This window comes from Pseudophryne corroboree, chromosome 12 (genome assembly GCF_028390025.1).
Source record: "Pseudophryne corroboree isolate aPseCor3 chromosome 12, aPseCor3.hap2, whole genome shotgun sequence".
Lineage (NCBI taxonomy): Eukaryota > Metazoa > Chordata > Amphibia > Anura > Myobatrachidae > Pseudophryne > Pseudophryne corroboree.
In genome coordinates this window covers 10,168,162-10,187,254 of record NC_086455.1, presented here as the reverse complement: position 1 = coordinate 10,187,254, position 19,093 = coordinate 10,168,162, and the positions used below count along the sequence as shown (strand labels likewise).

General features: G+C 46.1%; 1 protein-coding gene across 5 annotated transcripts in view; it reads left to right on the top strand.

Moving 5' to 3' along the window:
- VANGL2 (VANGL planar cell polarity protein 2) overlaps positions 1-19,093 on the top strand; it is a 146,045-nt gene that overhangs the window by 65,061 nt on the left and 61,891 nt on the right. The window contains exon 1 of one of the 5 annotated variants that reach the window (XM_063946948.1): positions 12,934-13,309. The exons of the other annotated variants lie outside the window; for them this stretch is intronic. The gene's annotated coding sequence lies outside the window, so the exon portion shown is untranslated. Of the gene's footprint in view, positions 1-12,933; positions 13,310-19,093 lie in introns of those variants that run through there. 5 annotated transcript variants of the gene reach the window in all.

Below are 19,093 nucleotides of genomic sequence, written 5' to 3'. Positions count from 1 at the left end.
TAGCTACCTCTGTGTCGGCACTCGGCAGTCCATCCATAATTTTATACCACCTACCCGTGGTTTTTTTTTTCTTTCTTCTTTATACATTACATACTACATCTCATTATCATCCAGTCTATATTAGCAGCAGACACAGTACGGTAGTCCACGGCTGTAGCTACCTCTGTGTCGGCACTCGGCAGTCCATCCATAATTGTATACCACCTACCCGTGGTTTTTTTTTTCTTTCTTCTTTATACATACTACATCTCATTATCATCCAGTCTATATTAGCAGCAGACACAGTACAGTACGGTAGTCCACGGCTGTAGCTACCTCTGTGTCGGCACTCGGCAGTCCATCCATAATTGTATACCACCTACCCGTGGTTTTTTTTTTCTTTCTTCTTTATACATACTACATCTCATTATCATCCAGTCTATATTAGCAGCAGACACAGTACAGTACGGTAGTCCACGGCTGTAGCTACCTCTGTGTCGGCACTCGGCAGTCCATCCATAATTGTATACCACCTACCCGTGGTTTTTTTTTTCTTTCTTCTTTATACATTACATACTACATCTCGTTATCATCCAGTCTATATTAGCAGCAGACACAGTACGGTAGTCCACGGCTGTAGCTACCTCTGTGTCGGCACTCGGCAGTCCATCCATAATTGTATACCACCTACCCGTGGTTTTTTTTTCTTTCTTCTTTATACATACTACATCTCATTATCAACCAGTCTATATTAGCAGCAGACACAGTACGGTAGTCCACGGCTGTAGCTACCTCTGTGTCGGCACTCGGCAGTCCATCCATAATTGTATACCACCTACCCGTGGTTTTTTTTTTCTTTCTTCTTTATACATACTACATCTCATTATCATCCAGTCTATATTAGCAGCAGACACAGTACAGTATGGTAGTCCACGGCTGTAGCTACCTCTGTGTCGGCACTCGGCAGTCCATCCATAATTGTATACCACCTACCCGTGTTTTTTTTTTTTCTTCTTTATACATACTACATCTCATTATCATCCAGTCTATATTAGCAGCAGACACAGTACGGTAGTCCACGGCTGTAGCTACCTCTGTGTCGGCACTCGGCAGTCCATCCATAATTGTATACCACCTACCCGTGGTTTTTTTTTTCTTTCTTCTTTATACATTACATACTACATCTCATTATCATCCAGTCTATATTAGCAGCAGACACAGTACGGTAGTCCACGGCTGTAGCTACCTCTGTGTCGGCACTCGGCAGTCCATCCATAATTGTATACCACCTACCCGTGGTTTTTTTTTTCTTTCTTCTTTATACATACTACATCTCATTATCATCCAGTCTATATTAGCAGCAGACACAGTACAGTACGGTAGTCCACGGCTGTAGCTACCTCTGTGTCGGCACTCGGCAGTCCATCCATAATTGTATACCACCTACCCGTGGTTTTTTTTTCTTTCTTCTTTATACATACTACATCTCATTATCATCCAGTCTATATTAGCAGCAGACACAGTACAGTACGGTAGTCCACGGCTGTAGCTACCTCTGTGTCGGCACTCGGCAGTCCATCCATAATTGTATACCACCTACCCGTGGTTTTTTTTTCTTTCTTCTTTATACATTACATACTACATCTCATTATCATCCAGTCTATATTAGCAGCAGACACAGTACGGTAGTCCACGGCTGTAGCTACCTCTGTGTCGGCACTCGGCAGTCCATCCATAATTGTATACCACCTACCCGTGGTTTTTTTTTTTCTTCTTTATACATACTACATCTCATTATCAACCAGTCTATATTAGCAGCAGACACAGTACGGTAGTCCACGGCTGTAGCTACCTCTGTGTCGGCACTCGGCAGTCCATCCATAATTGTATACCACCTACCCGTGGTTTTTTTTTTTTGTTTTTTTTTTCTTTCTTCTTTATACATACTACATCTCATTATCATCCAGTCTATATTAGCAGCAGACACAGTACAGTACGGTAGTCCACGGCTGTAGCTACCTCTGTGTCGGCACTCGGCAGTCCATCCATAATTGTATACCACCTACCCGTGGGTTTTTTTTCTTTCTTCTTTATACATACTACATCTCATTATCATCCAGTCTATATTAGCAGCAGACACAGTACAGTACGGTAGTCCACGGCTGTAGCTACCTCTGTGTCGGCACTCGGCAGTCCATCCATAATTGTATACCACCTACCCGTGTTTTTTTTTTTCTTTCTTCTTTATACATTACATACTACATCTCATTATCATCCAGTCTATATTAGCAGCAGACACAGTACGGTAGTCCACGGCTGTAGCTACCTCTGTGTCGGCACTCGGCAGTCCATCCATAATTGTATACCACCTACCCGTGGTTTTTTTTTTCTTTCTTCTTTATACATACTACATCTCATTATCATCCAGTCTATATTAGCAGCAGACACAGTACGGTAGTCCACGGCTGTAGCTACCTCTGTGTCGGCACTCGGCAGTCCATCCATAATTGTATACCACCTACCCGTGGTTTTTTTTTTTCTTTCTTCTTTATACATACTACATCTCATTATCATCCAGTCTATATTAGCAGCAGACACAGTACGGTAGTCCACGGCTGTAGCTACCTATGTGTCGGCACTCGGCAGTCCATCCATAATTTTATACCACCTACCCGTGGTTTTTTTTTTCTTTCTTCTTTATACATTACATACTACATCTCATTATCATCCAGTCTATATTAGCAGCAGACACAGTACGGTAGTCCACGGCTGTAGCTACCTCTGTGTCGGCACTCGGCAGTCCATCCATAATTGTATACCACCTACCCGTGGTTTTTTTTTTCTTTCTTCTTTATACATACTACATCTCATTATCATCCAGTCTATATTAGCAGCAGACACAGTACAGTACGGTAGTCCACGGCTGTAGCTACCTCTGTGTCGGCACTCGGCAGTCCATCCATAATTGTATACCACCTACCCGTGGTTTTTTTTTTCTTTCTTCTTTATACATACTACATCTCATTATCATCCAGTCTATATTAGCAGCAGACACAGTACAGTACGGTAGTCCACGGCTGTAGCTACCTCTGTGTCGGCACTCGGCAGTCCATCCATAATTGTATACCACCTACCCGTGGTTTTTTTTTTCTTTCTTCTTTATACATTACATACTACATCTCGTTATCATCCAGTCTATATTAGCAGCAGACACAGTACGGTAGTCCACGGCTGTAGCTACCTCTGTGTCGGCACTCGGCAGTCCATCCATAATTGTATACCACCTACCCGTGGTTTTTTTTTCTTTCTTCTTTATACATACTACATCTCATTATCAACCAGTCTATATTAGCAGCAGACACAGTACGGTAGTCCACGGCTGTAGCTACCTCTGTGTTGGCACTCGGCAGTCCATCCATAATTGTATACCACCTACCCGTGGTTTTTTTTTTCTTTCTTCTTTATACATACTACATCTCATTATCATCCAGTCTATATTAGCAGCAGACACAGTACAGTACGGTAGTCCACGGCTGTAGCTACCTCTGTGTCGGCACTCGGCAGTCCATCCATAATTGTATACCACCTACCCGTGGTTTTTTTTTTTCTTTCTTCTTTATACATACTACATCTCATTATCATCCAGTCTATATTAGCAGCAGACACAGTACAGTACGGTAGTCCACGGCTGTAGCTACCTCTGTGTCGGCACTCGGCAGTCCATCCATAATTGTATACCACCTACCCGTGGTTTTTTTTTTCTTTCTTCTTTATACATTACATACTACATCTCATTATCATCCAGTCTATATTAGCAGCAGACACAGTACGGTAGTCCACGGCTGTAGCTACCTCTGTGTCGGCACTCGGCAGTCCATCCATAATTGTATACCACCTACCCGTGGTTTTTTTTTTCTTTCTTCTTTATACATACTACATCTCATTATCAACCAGTCTATATTAGCAGCAGACACAGTACGGTAGTCCACGGCTGTAGCTACCTCTGTGTCGGCACTCGGCAGTCCATCCATAATTGTATACCACCTACCCGTGGTTTTTTTTTTCTTTCTTCTTTATACATACTACATCTCATTATCATCCAGTCTATATTAGCAGCAGACACAGTACAGTACGGTAGTCCACGGCTGTAGCTACCTCTGTGTCGGCACTCGGCAGTCCATCCATAAGTATACTAGTATCCATCCATCTCCATTGTTTACCTGAGGTGCCTTTTAGTTGTGCCTATTAAAATATGGAGAACAAAAATGTTGAGGTTCCAAAATTAGGGAAAGATCAAGATCCACTTCCACCTCATGCTGAAGCTGCTGCCACTAGTCATGGCCGAGACGATGAAATGCCAGCAACGTCGTCTGCCAAGGCCGATGCCCAATGTCATAGTACAGAGCATGTCAAATCCAAAACACCAAATATCAGTAAAAAAAGGACTCCAAAACCTAAAATAAAATTGTCGGAGGAGAAGCGTAAACTTGCCAATATGCCATTTACCACACGGAGTGGCAAGGAACGGCTGAGGCCCTGGCCTATGTTCATGGCTAGTGGTTCAGCTTCACATGAGGATGGAAGCACTCAGCCTCTCGCTAGAAAACTGAAAAGACTCAAGCTGGCAAAAGCACCGCAAAGAACTGTGCGTTCTTCGAAATCCCAAATCCACAAGGAGAGTCCAATTGTGTCGGTTGCGATGCCTGACCTTCCCAACACTGGACGTGAAGAGCATGCGCCTTCCACCATTTGCACGCCCCCTGCAAGTGCTGGAAGGAGCACCCGCAGTCCAGTTCCTGATAGTCAGATTGAAGATGTCAGTGTTGAAGTACACCAGGATGAGGAGGATATGGGTGTTGCTGGCGCTGGGGAGGAAATTGACCAGGAGGATTCTGATGGTGAGGTGGTTTGTTTAAGTCAGGCACCCGGGGAGACACCTGTTGTCCGTGGGAGGAATAGGGCCATTGACATGCCTGGTCAAAATACAAAAAAAATCAGCTCTTCGGTGTGGAAGTATTTCACCAGAAATGCGGACAACATTTGTCAAGCCGTGTGTTGCCTTTGTCAAGCTGTAATAAGTAGGGGTAAGGACGTTAACCACCTCGGAACATCCTCCCTTATACGTCACCTGCAGCGCATTCATAATAAGTCAGTGACAAGTTCAAAAACTTTGGGTGACAGCGGAAGCAGTCCACTGACCAGTAAATCCCTTCCTCTTGTAACCAAGCTCACGCAAACCACCCCACCAACTCCCTCAGTGTCAATTTCCTCCTTACCCAGGAATGCCAATAGTCCTGCAGGCCATGTCACTGGCAATTCTGACGAGTCCTCTCCTGCCTGGGATTCCTCCGATGCATCCTTGAGTGTAATGCCTACTGCTGCTGGCGCTGCTGTTGTTGCTGCTGGGAGTCGATCGTCATCCCAGAGGGGAAGTCGTAAGCCCACTTGTACTACTTCCAGTAAGCAATTGACTGTCCAACAGTCCTTTGCGAGGAAGATGAAATATCACAGCAGTCATCCTGCTGCAAAGCGGATAACTGAGGCCTTGACAACTATGTTGGTGTTAGACGTGCGTCCGGTATCCGCCGTTAGTTCACAGGGAACTAGACAATTTATTGAGGCAGTGTGCCCCCGTTACCAAATACCATCTAGGTTCCACTTCTCTAGGCAGGCGATACCGAGAATGTACACGGACGTCAGAAAAAGACTCACCAGTGTCCTAAAAAATGCAGTTGTACCCAATGTCCACTTAACCACGGACATGTGGACAAGTGGAGCAGGGCAGGGTCAGGACTATATGACTGTGACAGCCCACTGGGTAGATGTATGGACTCCCGCCGCAAGAACAGCAGCGGCGGCACCAGTAGCAGCATCTCGCAAACGCCAACTCTTTCCTAGGCAGGCTACGCTTTGTATCACCGGTTTCCAGAATACGCACACAGCTGAAAACCTCTTACGGCAACTGAGGAAGATCATCGCGGAATGGCTTACCCCAATTGGACTCTCCTGTGGATTTGTGGCATCGGACAACGCCAGCAATATTGTGTGTGCATTAAATATGGGCAAATTCCAGCACGTCCCATGTTTTGCACATACCTTGAATTTGGTGGTGCAGAATTTTTTAAAAAACGACAGGGGCGTGCAAGAGATGCTGTCGGTGGCCAGAAGAATTGCGGGACACTTTCGGCGTACAGGCACCACGTACAGAAGACTGGAGCACCACCAAAAACTACTGAACCTGCCCTGCCATTATCTGAAGCAAGAAGTGGTAACGAGGTGGAATTCAACCCTCTATATGCTTCAGAGGTTGGAGGAGCAGCAAAAGGCCATTCAAGCCTATACAATTGAGCACGATATAGGAGGTGGAATGCACCTGTCTCAAGCGCAGTGGAGAATGATTTCAACGTTGTGCAAGGTTCTGATGCCCTTTGAACTTGCCACACGTGAAGTCAGTTCAGACACTGCCAGCCTGAGTCAGGTCATTCCCCTCATCAGGCTTTTGCAGAAGAAGCTGGAGACATTGAAGGAGGAGCTAACACGGAGCGATTCCGCTAGGCATGTGGGACTTGTGGATGGAGCCCTTAATTCGCTTAACAAGGATTCACGGGTGGTCAATCTGTTGAAATCAGAGCACTACATTTTGGCCACCGTGCTCGATCCTAGATTTAAAGCCTACCTTGGATCTCTCTTTCCGGCAGACACAAGTCTGCTGGGGTTGAAAGACCTGCTGGTGAGAAAATTGTCAAGTCAAGCGGAACGCGACCTGTCAACATCTCCTCCTTCACATTCTCCCGCAACTGGGGGTGCGAGGAAAAGGCTCAGAATTCCGAGCCCACCCGCTGGCGGTGATGCAGGGCAGTCTGGAGCGACTGCTGATGCTGACATCTGGTCCGGACTGAAGGACCTGACAACGATTACGGACATGTCGTCTACTGTCACTGCATATGATTCTCTCACCATTGAAAGAATGGTGGAGGATTATATGAGTGACCGCATCCAAGTAGGCACGTCACACAGTCCGTACTTATACTGGCAGGAAAAAGAGGCAATTTGGAGGCCCTTGCACAAACTGGCTTTATTCTACCTAAGTTGCCCTCCCACAAGTGTGTACTCCGAAAGAGTGTTTAGTGCCGCCGCTCACCTTGTCAGCAATCGGCGTACGAGGTTACATCCAGAAAATGTGGAGAAGATGATGTTCATTAAAATGAATTATAATCAATTCCTCCGTGGAGACATTGACCAGCAGCAATTGCCTCCACAAAGTACACAGGGAGCTGAGATGGTGGATTCCAGTGGGGACGAATTGATAATCTGTGAGGAGGGGGATGTACACGGTGATATATCGGAGGATGATGATGAGGTGGACATCTTGCCTCTGTAGAGCCAGTTTGTGCAAGGAGAGATTAATTGCTTCTTTTTTGGTGGGGGTCCAAACCAACCCGTCATTTCAGTCACAGTCGTGTGGCAGACCCTGTCACTGAAATGATGGGTTGGTTAAAGTGTGCATGTCCTGTTTATACAACATAAGGGTGGGTGGGAGGGCCCAAGGACAATTCCATCTTGCACCTCTTTTTTCTTTAATTTTTCTTTGCGTCATGTGCTGTTTGTGGAATGTTTTTTGGAAGGGCCATCCTGCGTGACACTGCAGTGCCACTCCTAGATGGGCCCGGTGTTTGTGTCGGCCACTAGGGTCGCTTATCTTACTCACACAGCTACCTCATTGCGCCTCTTTTTTTCTTTGCGTCATGTGCTGTTTGGGGAGGGTTTTTTGGAAGGGACATCCTGCGTGACACTGCAGTGACACTCCTAGATGGGCCCGGTGTTTGTGTCGGCCACTAGGGTCGCTTATCTTACTCACACAGCTACCTCATTGTGCCTCTTTTTTTCTTTGCGTCATGTGCTGTTTGGGGAGGGTTTTTTGGAAGGGCCATCCTGCGTGACACTGCAGTGCCACTCCTAGATGGGCCCGGTGTTTGTGTCGGCCACTAGGGTCGCTTATCTTACTCAAACAGCTACCTCATTGCGCCTCTTTTTTTCTTTGCGTCATGTGCTGTTTGGGGAGGGTTTTTTGGAAGGGCCATCCTGCGTGACACTGCAGTGCCACTCCTAGATGGGCCCGGTGTTTGTGTCGGCCACTAGGGTCGCTTATCTTACTCACACAGCTACCTCATTGCGCCTCTTTTTTTCTTTGCGTCATGTGCTGTTTGGGGAGGGTTTTTTGGAAGGGCCATCCTGCGTGACACTGCAGTGCCACTCCTAGATGGGCCCGGTGTTTGTGTCGGCCACTAGGGTCGCTTATCTTACTCACACAGCTACCTCATTGCGCCTCTTTTTTTCTTTGCATCATGTGCTGTTTGGGGAGGGTTTTTTGGAAGGGACATCCTGCGTGACACTGCAGTGCCACTCCTAGATGGGCCTGGTGTTTGTGTCGGCCACTAGGGTCGCTTATCTTACTCACACAGCTACCTCATTGCGCCTCTTTTTTTCTTTGCGTCATGTGCTGTTTGGGGAGGGTTTTTTGGAAGGGACATCCTGCGTGACACTGCAGTGCCACTCCTAGATGGGCCCGGTGTTTGTGTCAGCCACTAGGGTCGCTTATCTTACTCACACAGCTACCTCATTGCGCCTCTTTTTTTCTTTGCGTCATGTGCTGTTTGGGGAGGGTTTTTTGGAAGGGACATCCTGCGTGACACTGCAGTGCCACTCCTAGATGGGCCAGGTGTTTGTGTCGGCCACTAGGGTCGCTTAGCTTAGTCATCCAGCGACCTCGGTGCAAATTTTAGGACTAAAAATAATATTGTGAGGTGTGAGGTATTCAGAATAGACTGAAAATGAGTGGAAATGATGGTTTTTGAGGTTAATAATACTTTGGGATCAAAATGACCCCCAAATTCTATGATTTAAGCTGTTTTTTAGGTTTTTTGGAAAAAAACACCCGAATCCAAAACACACCCGAATCCGACAAAAAAAATTCGGTTAGGTTTTGCCAAAACGCGGTCGAACCCAAAACACGGCCGCGGAACCGAACCCAAAACCAAAACACAAAACCCGAAAAATTTCCGGCGCTCATCTCTACTGCAGAGCCGCCCAGAGTGTGACTTGGCCTGTGGAGCTGCCCGAAGCACCCTTAGGACACTCTGGACAGTGCTCTGCTTCACAAAGTTGGTGGCCTCACCCTCTAGACATAACATCATGGGTTTAGGGAGAGGGTCCAGCACAGGTTGCACAGACGCGACGTTACGGCACTGGTTGGAACAGCGCAATGCTCTGTAGACTTTCTGAGAAATTAATAAACTAGAAGACTGCAAATTGTGAACCGAAAAAAATAAAATTAAAAAATTCTCCCATCCTCAACCTGCGACCCTCTAGCTGCTTTGGACTACACATCCCAGCGTGCCCTGCCACAGTTTTGCTATTAAGGCATGCTAAAACTGAGGCAGGGCATGCTGGGATTTGTAGTTCCAAAGCAGCTGGAGGGCCACAGGTTGAAGACAAATGATCTAGATCAATGCAGGGTATAATGCAGCTATTCCCAGGGCAGTGTGTGTAGCAATACAGTCAGTGTTTTCCATAATCAGTTGCCTGTCCGTCAGTGAGCGGGCTGAGAATCAGACAACTTAAACGCCGTAGCTGAGCGGTTCATTCGTGCAGGGTGATGGAATGTGAAAATAGACAGCTGATTGCAACAGATGAATCAATTTAATATCCTGGAAACAAGATCTGATATAAACATCATAAACCGAGGGGAGGGGCTGATGGGACAACAGGGCCAAATTAATAACTCTGCCCTGGGCCAAAAAGACCATTGCTCCCCGCCCACCCCCTCGTATTTTGCAAATAGGGACTTAAGGCACATGCCTCCAAGAGGGGTGTGGCTTAGAGGGGAAGGGGCATGACATAACTGATTTCAGCAAAAGCACATGCTATGGTGTGCCTACCCACATGACAAAACACTGTCATACCATGGACTTGTACCCATGACCTATTAGATTGCAGTCAGATACACTACTCATGAAACTATTTGCCCCTGCATAAGAAATATGTGAATCCTAACTGTATGAAGCCACTTGTCAGTTGAAAACCACTACAATTGTGCAGATCGATGTCGTTTACAACCCCACATCCAATCCCCTGCAGCCACACACTAGCTCTATGAGTAGAGTGTCTGGCTGCACTGTAATAGGTTATGGGTTCAAGTTCCAGCTATGACAGAGTTTTGAAATGTGTGCCTTAAATAAAGGATGATGTGACTAAAGGTGCTTCAGGATGGAAAGGGGCAGACAGGAGATGCCAGGGATCAAAAAGGGAAGCTACAAGTAATCAAAACAGAAAATTGACAGGTGACGTCAAACAGTGCCCCCTGCCTTGTGGTGCTCTGTGCAGTGGCACATGTAGTGCCCCCCTAGTTACAGCCCTGCTGTTAGTTCTGTGGCAATATAATGTGTTGGAGCCAAGCTGTAGCTCAGTGTCTTCGGCCTCAGGGGCTGGTGAGGGTTTTTGGCAATCAGGTGGCGCTGTATGCAGAGATTTGGTAGGAGTGAGCAGGTGTCTCACTTCCTGCAGCCATGCCACGCGGCCATCTGGCTCCTTGGGTGCTCGATGTTTGCCTGATGTGCGTCCGATGATTGCGGCTTTGCATGCAAGTGGTGGTACAGAGATGCCGATTGTGGGTCTCATTACAAATCCCGGCGGCTGCTACATTTGCATATATTTGCACAGTCACTGCGTACGGATTTAGCAAACAACTCTGAATCAGGCCCACAAGCAACAGATATGGGTCACTTGTACAGCAGGTAAAAAATATACAAGGTCCATGAGAAATGAGAACTACTGATAGTACTGACGGGTGTAATAGAATAGGCCGGCGCTGTTTAGGTTGACAAAAGGTTGAAAGGGTCAAAAGGTCGATATAAAATGGACAACACAAGTTTGTTTTTTGTGTGACAAATCTTGTATATTTTATGTTATGTGACCACTCTATAATCCAGCAACCACTACCGACACTAGGTAGAAAAGACATATGAGGGCGTTCATTAAGATAATCCTTAAAATGTTGATCGCTATTAGAATAAATTGGTATATTTATGGATTCTCAGGGAAAAAATATATACTGTACCCGCCTGGGAATATATTTTGCAGATTTATACAGTGCACCAGTGAAAAAGATACTGTACCCACCAGGGAATATATTTTGCAGATTTATAAAGTGCACCAGTGAAAAATATACTGTACCCACCAGGGAATATATTTTGCAGATTTATAAAGTGCACCAGTGAAAAAGATACTGTACCCGCCAGGGAATATATTTTGCAGATTTATACAGTGCACCAGTGAAAGAGATACTGTACCCGCCACGGAATATATTTTGCAGATTTTACAGTGCACCAGTGAAAAAGATACTTTACCCGCCAGGGAATATATATTGCAGATTTATAAAGTGCACCAGTGAAAGCGATACTGTACCCGCCAGGGAATATATATTGCAGATTTATAAAGTGCACCAGTGAACGAGATACTGTACCTGCCAGGGAATATATATTGCAGATTTATAAAGTGCACCAGTGAAAGCGATACTGTACCCGCCAGGGAATATATATTGCAGATTTATAAAGTGCACCAGTGAAAGAGATACTGTACCTGCCAGGGAATATATAGTGCAGATTTATAAAGTGCACCAGTGAAAGAGATACTGCACCCGCCAGGGAATTTATATTGCAGATTTATAAAGTGCACCAGTGAAAGAGATACTGTACCTGCCAGGGAATTTATATTGCAGATTTATAAAGTGCACCAGTGAAAGCGATACTGTACCCGCCAGGGAATATATATTGCAGATTTATAAAGTGCACCAGTGAAAGAGATACTGTACCTGCCAGGGAATATATAGTGCAGATTTATAAAGTGCACCAGTGAAAGAGATACTGCACCCGCCAGGGAATTTATATTGCAGATTTATAAAGTGCACCAGTGAAAGAGATACTGTACCTGCCAGGGAATTTATATTGCAGATTTATAAAGTGCACCAGTGAAAGAGATACTGTACCTGCCAGGGAATTTATATTGCAGATTTATAAAGTGCACCAGTGAAAGCGATACTGTACCCGCCAGGGAATATATATTGCAGATTTATAAAGTGCACCAGTGAATGAGATACTGTACCTGCCAGGTAATATATACTGCAGATTTATAAAGTGCACCAGTGAACGAGATACTGTACCTGCCAGGGAATATATATTGCAGATTTATAAAGTGCACCAGTGAAAGAGATACTGTACCTGCCAGGGAATTTATATTGCAGATTTATAAAGTGCACCAGTGAAAGAGATACTGTACCCGCCAGGGAATATATATTGTAGATTTATAAAGTGCACCAGTGAAAGAGATACTGTACCCGCCAGGGAATATATATTGCAGATTTATAAAGTGCACCAGTGAATGAGATACTGTTCCCGCCAGGGAATATATATTGTAGATTTATAAAGTGCACCAGTGAATGAGATACTGTTCCCGCCAGCAATCCTCCAACTAATAAGCTTATCTCTTTTTTCACTCTTAATAATTGATACACAAATGGAAACACATTGTAAAGACCATGAACCGCCTGTATGACACAGATCCACTCTGTGTCTGTTCTGTATGTGTAATACACAGGTACAATACCCACCCCAGGAAGTGGGACCAGCCCAATACAAAGGGCTGCTATTGTATGGAATGTGTTTTTATTCTGACTTGACCATACTGGATAACAACAAACAGCTCATAGCAAAAGGGGATAAGAAGGAGATGAAGGAAAAGCCCCGAGCTCTGCTCACTTTGTATCCACTGGAACAGCAAGGCATTAAGCAGAAAGGGGATATGGGAGCCTAATGTTAGACAATGGTGAGTGAGAGGAGGAGGAGGAGGGAGGGTAGGAGGAGGAGGAGGGAGGAGGGGACTGTCCTTGCAGCAGCCATAGAGGTGTCTGCAATGCAAACTGCATTCTCACAGCTTGGGGAGACACAGAGCTGTACACACACACATATACACCAGGAAGGATCCCTGTATATAGCACTCAGACCTGCCTGCCTGGAATATACCTCCATTTTCACTTTCATCTGGGCTCCAACACAGGACTGGGAGAGGCCCCCCTGCATCTGCAAAATGTGGATTTTCTGATACAATGCTGGGAAACAAAAGCTTCCTAATACAAAAGGAGTCTCTACCACCCCCTCCTCCTCCTTCTTTTTTTAAACAGCCACCATCCTGCTTCCCTTCCCCCCCTCCCTTCCCAAGAAGTGATCCTGGGAGCTAAAGGCTGCACATGTCTGGGACATCCCTTAGCTGCTTGGGGGTAAGCTGCAGAAAATCTGCCGTTTCATTTCATTTTCGCACTTGTTTTGGGGGGTAAGGGGGGTGTCCTGGGCTGGAGATGGTGTGTTTGCTGTATGTGGATGCACAGGAAACGCTGATCTGATACATTGTAGCCCTGAGCTGATGCATTGTAGCCCTGATCTGATACATTGTAGCCCTGAGCTGATACATTGTAGCCCTGAGCTGATACATTGTAGCCCTGAGCTGATGCATTGTAGCCCTGAGCTGATGCATTGTAGCCCTGAGCTGATGCATTGTAGCCCTGAGCTGATGCATTGTAGCCCTGAGCTGATGCATTGTAGCCCTGAGCTGATACATTGTAGCCCTGATCTGATACATTGTAGCCCTGAGCTGATGCATTGTAGCCCTGATCTGATACATTGTAGCCCTGAGCTGATACATTGTAGCCCTGAGCTGATGCATTGTAGCCCTGAGCTGATACATTGTAGCCCTGAGCTGATGCATTGTAGCCCTGAGCTGATGCATTGTAGCCCTGAGCTGATGCGCTGTAACTGATCTGATGGGAAGCCTGTCTCTCTCCTGCTGCTCTATGGGCTGCAGGGGGGGCGAGAAAAGAAAAAAAGATCCTGCATGTAAAATGTGTACCCGCAAAATCTCTGTGCCTGAACTGCTGCTGCCTTACCCTATACCATGTGCTGATTTTGAAATGTGACCCAGTGGATCCCAGGTTTGTGATCTGGTTGGATCCAGAGCTGGGATCTGCACATGGGATGTATAAATGATCCATTATAAAGATGATCCTAGTTGCTGAGGACATAGGCCTTAGATTCCCAGTAAGTGTCTTTATTTGTTCATGGATCCCATATCTGCTGTCCCATCCCTCCATCCATCGCATCAGCAGGCCCCATGAAACCTGGGAGTTTCCTAAGCTGACTGGCCAGTGGGGCAGCTGACGCCTGGGGTGTAGTGGGAGAGGAAGGCTGCTCACTGTATAATGCAGCTATAGATCTGTGCTTGTAACACCCTGATCCATACTGTGCTGTTGCTGGATTTGTGTCTGTTGTCCAGGCAATCTCCTTTTGTGGAGTATCATTGCAGATTAATGTAGTAATGTGCATTACTGGTCTGGGAAAGGGAGGCCTGCTAATTATTAACCATAAGGCACACATTATATTGTAAAGATCAGATTGTCTGTACAGGTGCTGAAGAACTGATTTCCTCACTGCAAATAAGATATGATATATGGGGAAATGCTGATGTAGATAGTGTCTATAGCAGTGCTCAGATTACTCTATTACTGGGGTTATACTTTACACTCTCTGTGGGGTATAAAGGATGAAACCGTGATCTCAGAGGTGGTCAAAGAACAGTTTTTATTCTATAAATGGGACATATGACATTAGGTGACTGTAATGGAGACACATTGGACTGAGTGTATGGGTGTGATTGGGCATTTTAAAAGGTGTGAAATTGCTCAGATAAACAGAATGTGTGTTTAGACCAGTGATGGGCAACAGGCAGCCCCCCCATAGTCTTCACCTGCAGCCTTTAGTTCCAGTGCTTTATTTTATTTATACATCCATACATGCTTGTTAATGCTTGTTTCCATTCTTTTGTTTTCTGAATCTGCATATATTGTTCTTAATGTATAATCCTAATTTATTGCTGAGATTAAGGGTGATGTGTGGCCCTATTGAAGGTGAGAGGACCGCCTGATGAGGCCTAGCTTACTTGGGGGTTCCTGTACAACAGTGGTTCCCAAACTCTCTGTCCTCAAGGACCCCCAACATGTTTTCCAGGTCACCCAGCAGGTGCACAGGTGTGCTCATTACTCACTGACACATTTTAAAAGTTCCACAGGTTTAGTTAATAATTCCACTGGCGATTCTGTGAGGAGACCTGGAAAACATGCACTGTTGGAGGTCCTTGAGGTCAGAGTATGGGAACCACTGCTGTAGAATATGTACATTTGCAATATATATTCATGTTGTAGTTGTGAACAAGAAATAAACAGTGACTGCCCTGACTGGTGCTGATACAGCTACCTCAGGGGAAACATACTTACTCATGATGGATTTCTGCTAAAATGTAAAGGCCCCCATACACTACAACGATCTGTCAGAGGCTAAAGTCAGAGGCGATTTCCCTTGAACTCTCCCATAAGTGGTTCCATACCATTCCATATGATTTGGTACATTTTGCATGCGATATATCGTATGCGATCCCATCCATGCCTGCGGGAACCGTCATATCACGAGTGCAGCACTAACGATCCAGGGGAGCCCATCTGACCCTCACCGGAACGCGGATCGGATACACCTCCAAAATGCCCGATGTCACCCGATATATTGGCCCGAAATTGGATGAAATCGGGCATTATCGTTCTAGTGTATGGGGCCCTTTAGTTTCATCTACTGAGATATATATATATATATATGTTGTGACCATTTGGGAAGCTGCCTCAGAACCTCTTGTGATCTGTATTTCCCAATTCTCTGCAGAATAATAATAAATAATAATAATAATAATTTATTATTATTATATCCTTGAGGGTTGTTGGCGGTTTCAAAGAGGTTCCTGAGCATCTGTGTTCCGTTAGTTGTTGGGCGAGGGGTATAGTGACCAGCGCTGAAATGGATGTGTACCGTACAGTTGTCGCACTCCATACGTAAGCTCTGCCCACTTTCTATCCCTGTGGTGGAATGTGTAACAAGTGAGGAAATTCAAACTAGTGCAAAACGCACCTAGGTGTGATACACCCAGGGCAGGTGCCTGTTGCTGGGTCACTGGTCATTACCTGGAGATGGGTAGAAAACCAGAGCATGATGGCTGAACTTGAGGGTAGCAGGAATTTGGGGGTGGGAGGGTGTCACATAATTATTAGCCCCCTCTGACCCATGCTGTGGGGCAGCCAGCTGACACTTGACACGAGTGAGGGCGGCAGTGTAATGCCGGCACTGCCTGCTCATGTTTCTGGGAGTCAGGTTATACAGCGGCCTAGTATCCTGCCTCTGCTGATGGTGCTGGGCCGCTACGCCTTTTGCACTTGAAATATAGTTTACAGACCTTCTCTAATTTTAACATTGGCTTGTCACCATTCCACAAATGACTGCACACAGCAGGGCTAGTCAACATGCGGCCTTCCAGCTGCTGTTGAACTAGAAATCCCAACATGCTCTGCTGTGGTTTTGCTATTAGGATTGTGCTAAGACTGTGGCAGAGCATGCTGGGATGTGTATTTCGACAGCAGTTGGATGGGTGCATGTTTGTACCTCTCATAGTTTCTGATTGGTAATTTAGGGGCAGATGTAAGCCTGGAGAAGTGCTAAAGCAGTGATAACGCACCAGCCAATCAGCTACCATATGTAAAATGACAGTCAGGAGCTGATTGGCTGGTGCATTATCAGCTTGCACTTATCACTGCTTTAGCACTTCTCTAGGCTTAATATATCTGCCCCACAAGCTGTAAGCTCCAATGGCTCAGGGACTGACAGAAAAGACTAATATTGTATGTACAGCGCTGCGTAATATGGAGGTGCTATAATGGTAATGATTGTAATTTTTTTTAAAGATAAGCTTGGTTTATCATATTGGGGTGAGCGACCCCAGTGCCCATCTGTGGGCAGCACAGTGGTTAGCATTGCTGCTTGACACTGCTGGGTCATGAATTCAATTCTCAACCAGGGCCTGATCAGTTTGAGTACGCATTCTGGCCTATTCACGAAGCAGTGAAGAGTGAAGTGAATCAGAAGAGAAGTGGCCATGGCAACCAATCAGCACTGAAGTAACACTTATCAAGTGCGTTCTATAACCTTATAAGTAGAAGCTGATTGGTTGCTATGGGCGACTTCTCCACTCTTTTCACTGCTTCATGGATAGACCCCAGTGTTGTACTGCGTGGTGCTGTTGGTAAAGGACTATGTAAGATGTTGCCCTGTGCCACCACCAAGTGGCAGAGAACTGGCAAATGACTATTGCTCCCAGTAGTGTGTATGAGTTTCTGTCCTCGCAGGAGAGAGTCTGTGAAGTGAGCAGAGTGCATCTCCCTACAGGCATCTGGTTAATTAATGAGTTGGTCGGCCTGGAGGCGTATCCATCTCCCTTCATTCTTTAGGAGTGATCCGCAGACAAAAGCCAATGTTCATCATTGCCCCGGATCCTTCTAGGCACCCTGTGCGATGTCTCATCCCCCTTGTACAGTCATTGCTGTCTTGGTACAGATGTGGTTACCTTTTCAAGTGCGGGTCCAACCCAGTTTCTGGAGTCATAAATGTCCGTGTGACTAACGTATCCTGAGCATCTGTTTTAAGTTCTGTGTTCACCTTGGGTAACAGCAGCTGTTCTGGAACTACATATCCCAGCATGTTTCGCAACACCCTGCCGCTGCTGAATAGAGACAGCAATAAGCAACAGAAAAGAAAATAAAAAAGCTAACTTCAACCTCCCATTCATAATTTTACTTGTTAGGATTGGCATGGCCGTTGAGAGCCACGCCGGGCCCCGGTAAAGGCCTAGGGATGTGGCTTGTTAAGTGGGCGTGACTATGCCCTTTAGTATAAAAATAAAATAATTGTGGGGCCGCTGAGAGTGCTCCACAAGGGGGGATGCCATTTTAACATAGGGGGGCACCTTTTAAACATAGGGATTCAGGGGGGAGAGAACCCGCTTCCTACCTTACTTGATCTGGAAGTGGGTCTCCCCTCCCTAACCAGCTCCATCTTCCCAGTGATATTTGAGAAGATGACGCTGGCCGCTAGAGAGCAAAGACTTTCTATGCTATGTGCGGCGCCATCTTTCCGAAGATATCACTGAGTGGATGGCACAGTCGCCTGCCGCACAGAGTACTTATGTCCTTTGGGGGGTGGTTAGAGGACCCCACCCCCCGGGCCTCTCCAGCAGCCTGGGCCCGGGTAATTTGTATCTGCTCCCCCTGCCTCTCGTCACCACTGAGGATTGGTTTACGTTGCTTTTATAATCCAAATTTAGTGACTGAAAGCTACCATATTGTGTTCTTGCATTGCCTTGTCGCCACTGAGTAAAGTGTGCCATGGCAGCCATTTTCATTGTTCCCAACAGTCCTAATTCCAAGAACAATTCTGGGCCTGAAATATTTGTTCCTTGGAAGTTAAATTCAAAGTCAGCCGTGTACTTCGTGAGGTGAACCAATATTCAGAACAGTGCAACCTACAACTGGCATAGAGAACGGTGGCATCACTGTATCGTGAGGTAATGGTCGTCATAGTGGCGGCGGCCATCTTGTGGTTTGTGCTTTTACAAAAATCATGTAACCCCTTTACCCAATCCCAACTTTTACACCAGTATAGGCGTTGTCCTGACCAGGGCAGTAACTAGGGGTGTGCGAACGCTGCTGTCAAACAGAGGCAAGGTGACCCTGGAATAGCACCTTGCAGCCAGTATCGCTGCTGCAGTGTCGCTCGAAGTATTTAAAAGACACTCCGGGCATGCAATCTGTACATTCGCTCTGGGCAGTGTTGCACTTCTGGGTGTTGATGGCCCTACCCTCTCAGCACCACATCATGCACCCAGGGGGCAAGGTTGGCACAGGGCGCACTGACAACTTGTTACCAGGGGCATATTAAGAGAGGAGGGGCCCCATATTAAGTTTCTGTCCAGCCCCATCCGCACCAAAAGGCAACGGCCATTTTGCCGCTGCACTTGCACAAAATGCCAGGAAAATGGCAGCCGAACCATTTTACAGGTGATATGTGCAAGCAGTTCTGCCGGCAACCCACTCCAGAGAGGTAAGTATTGAAAAAATGGGTGCAGGGTGTGCAGTGTGGAT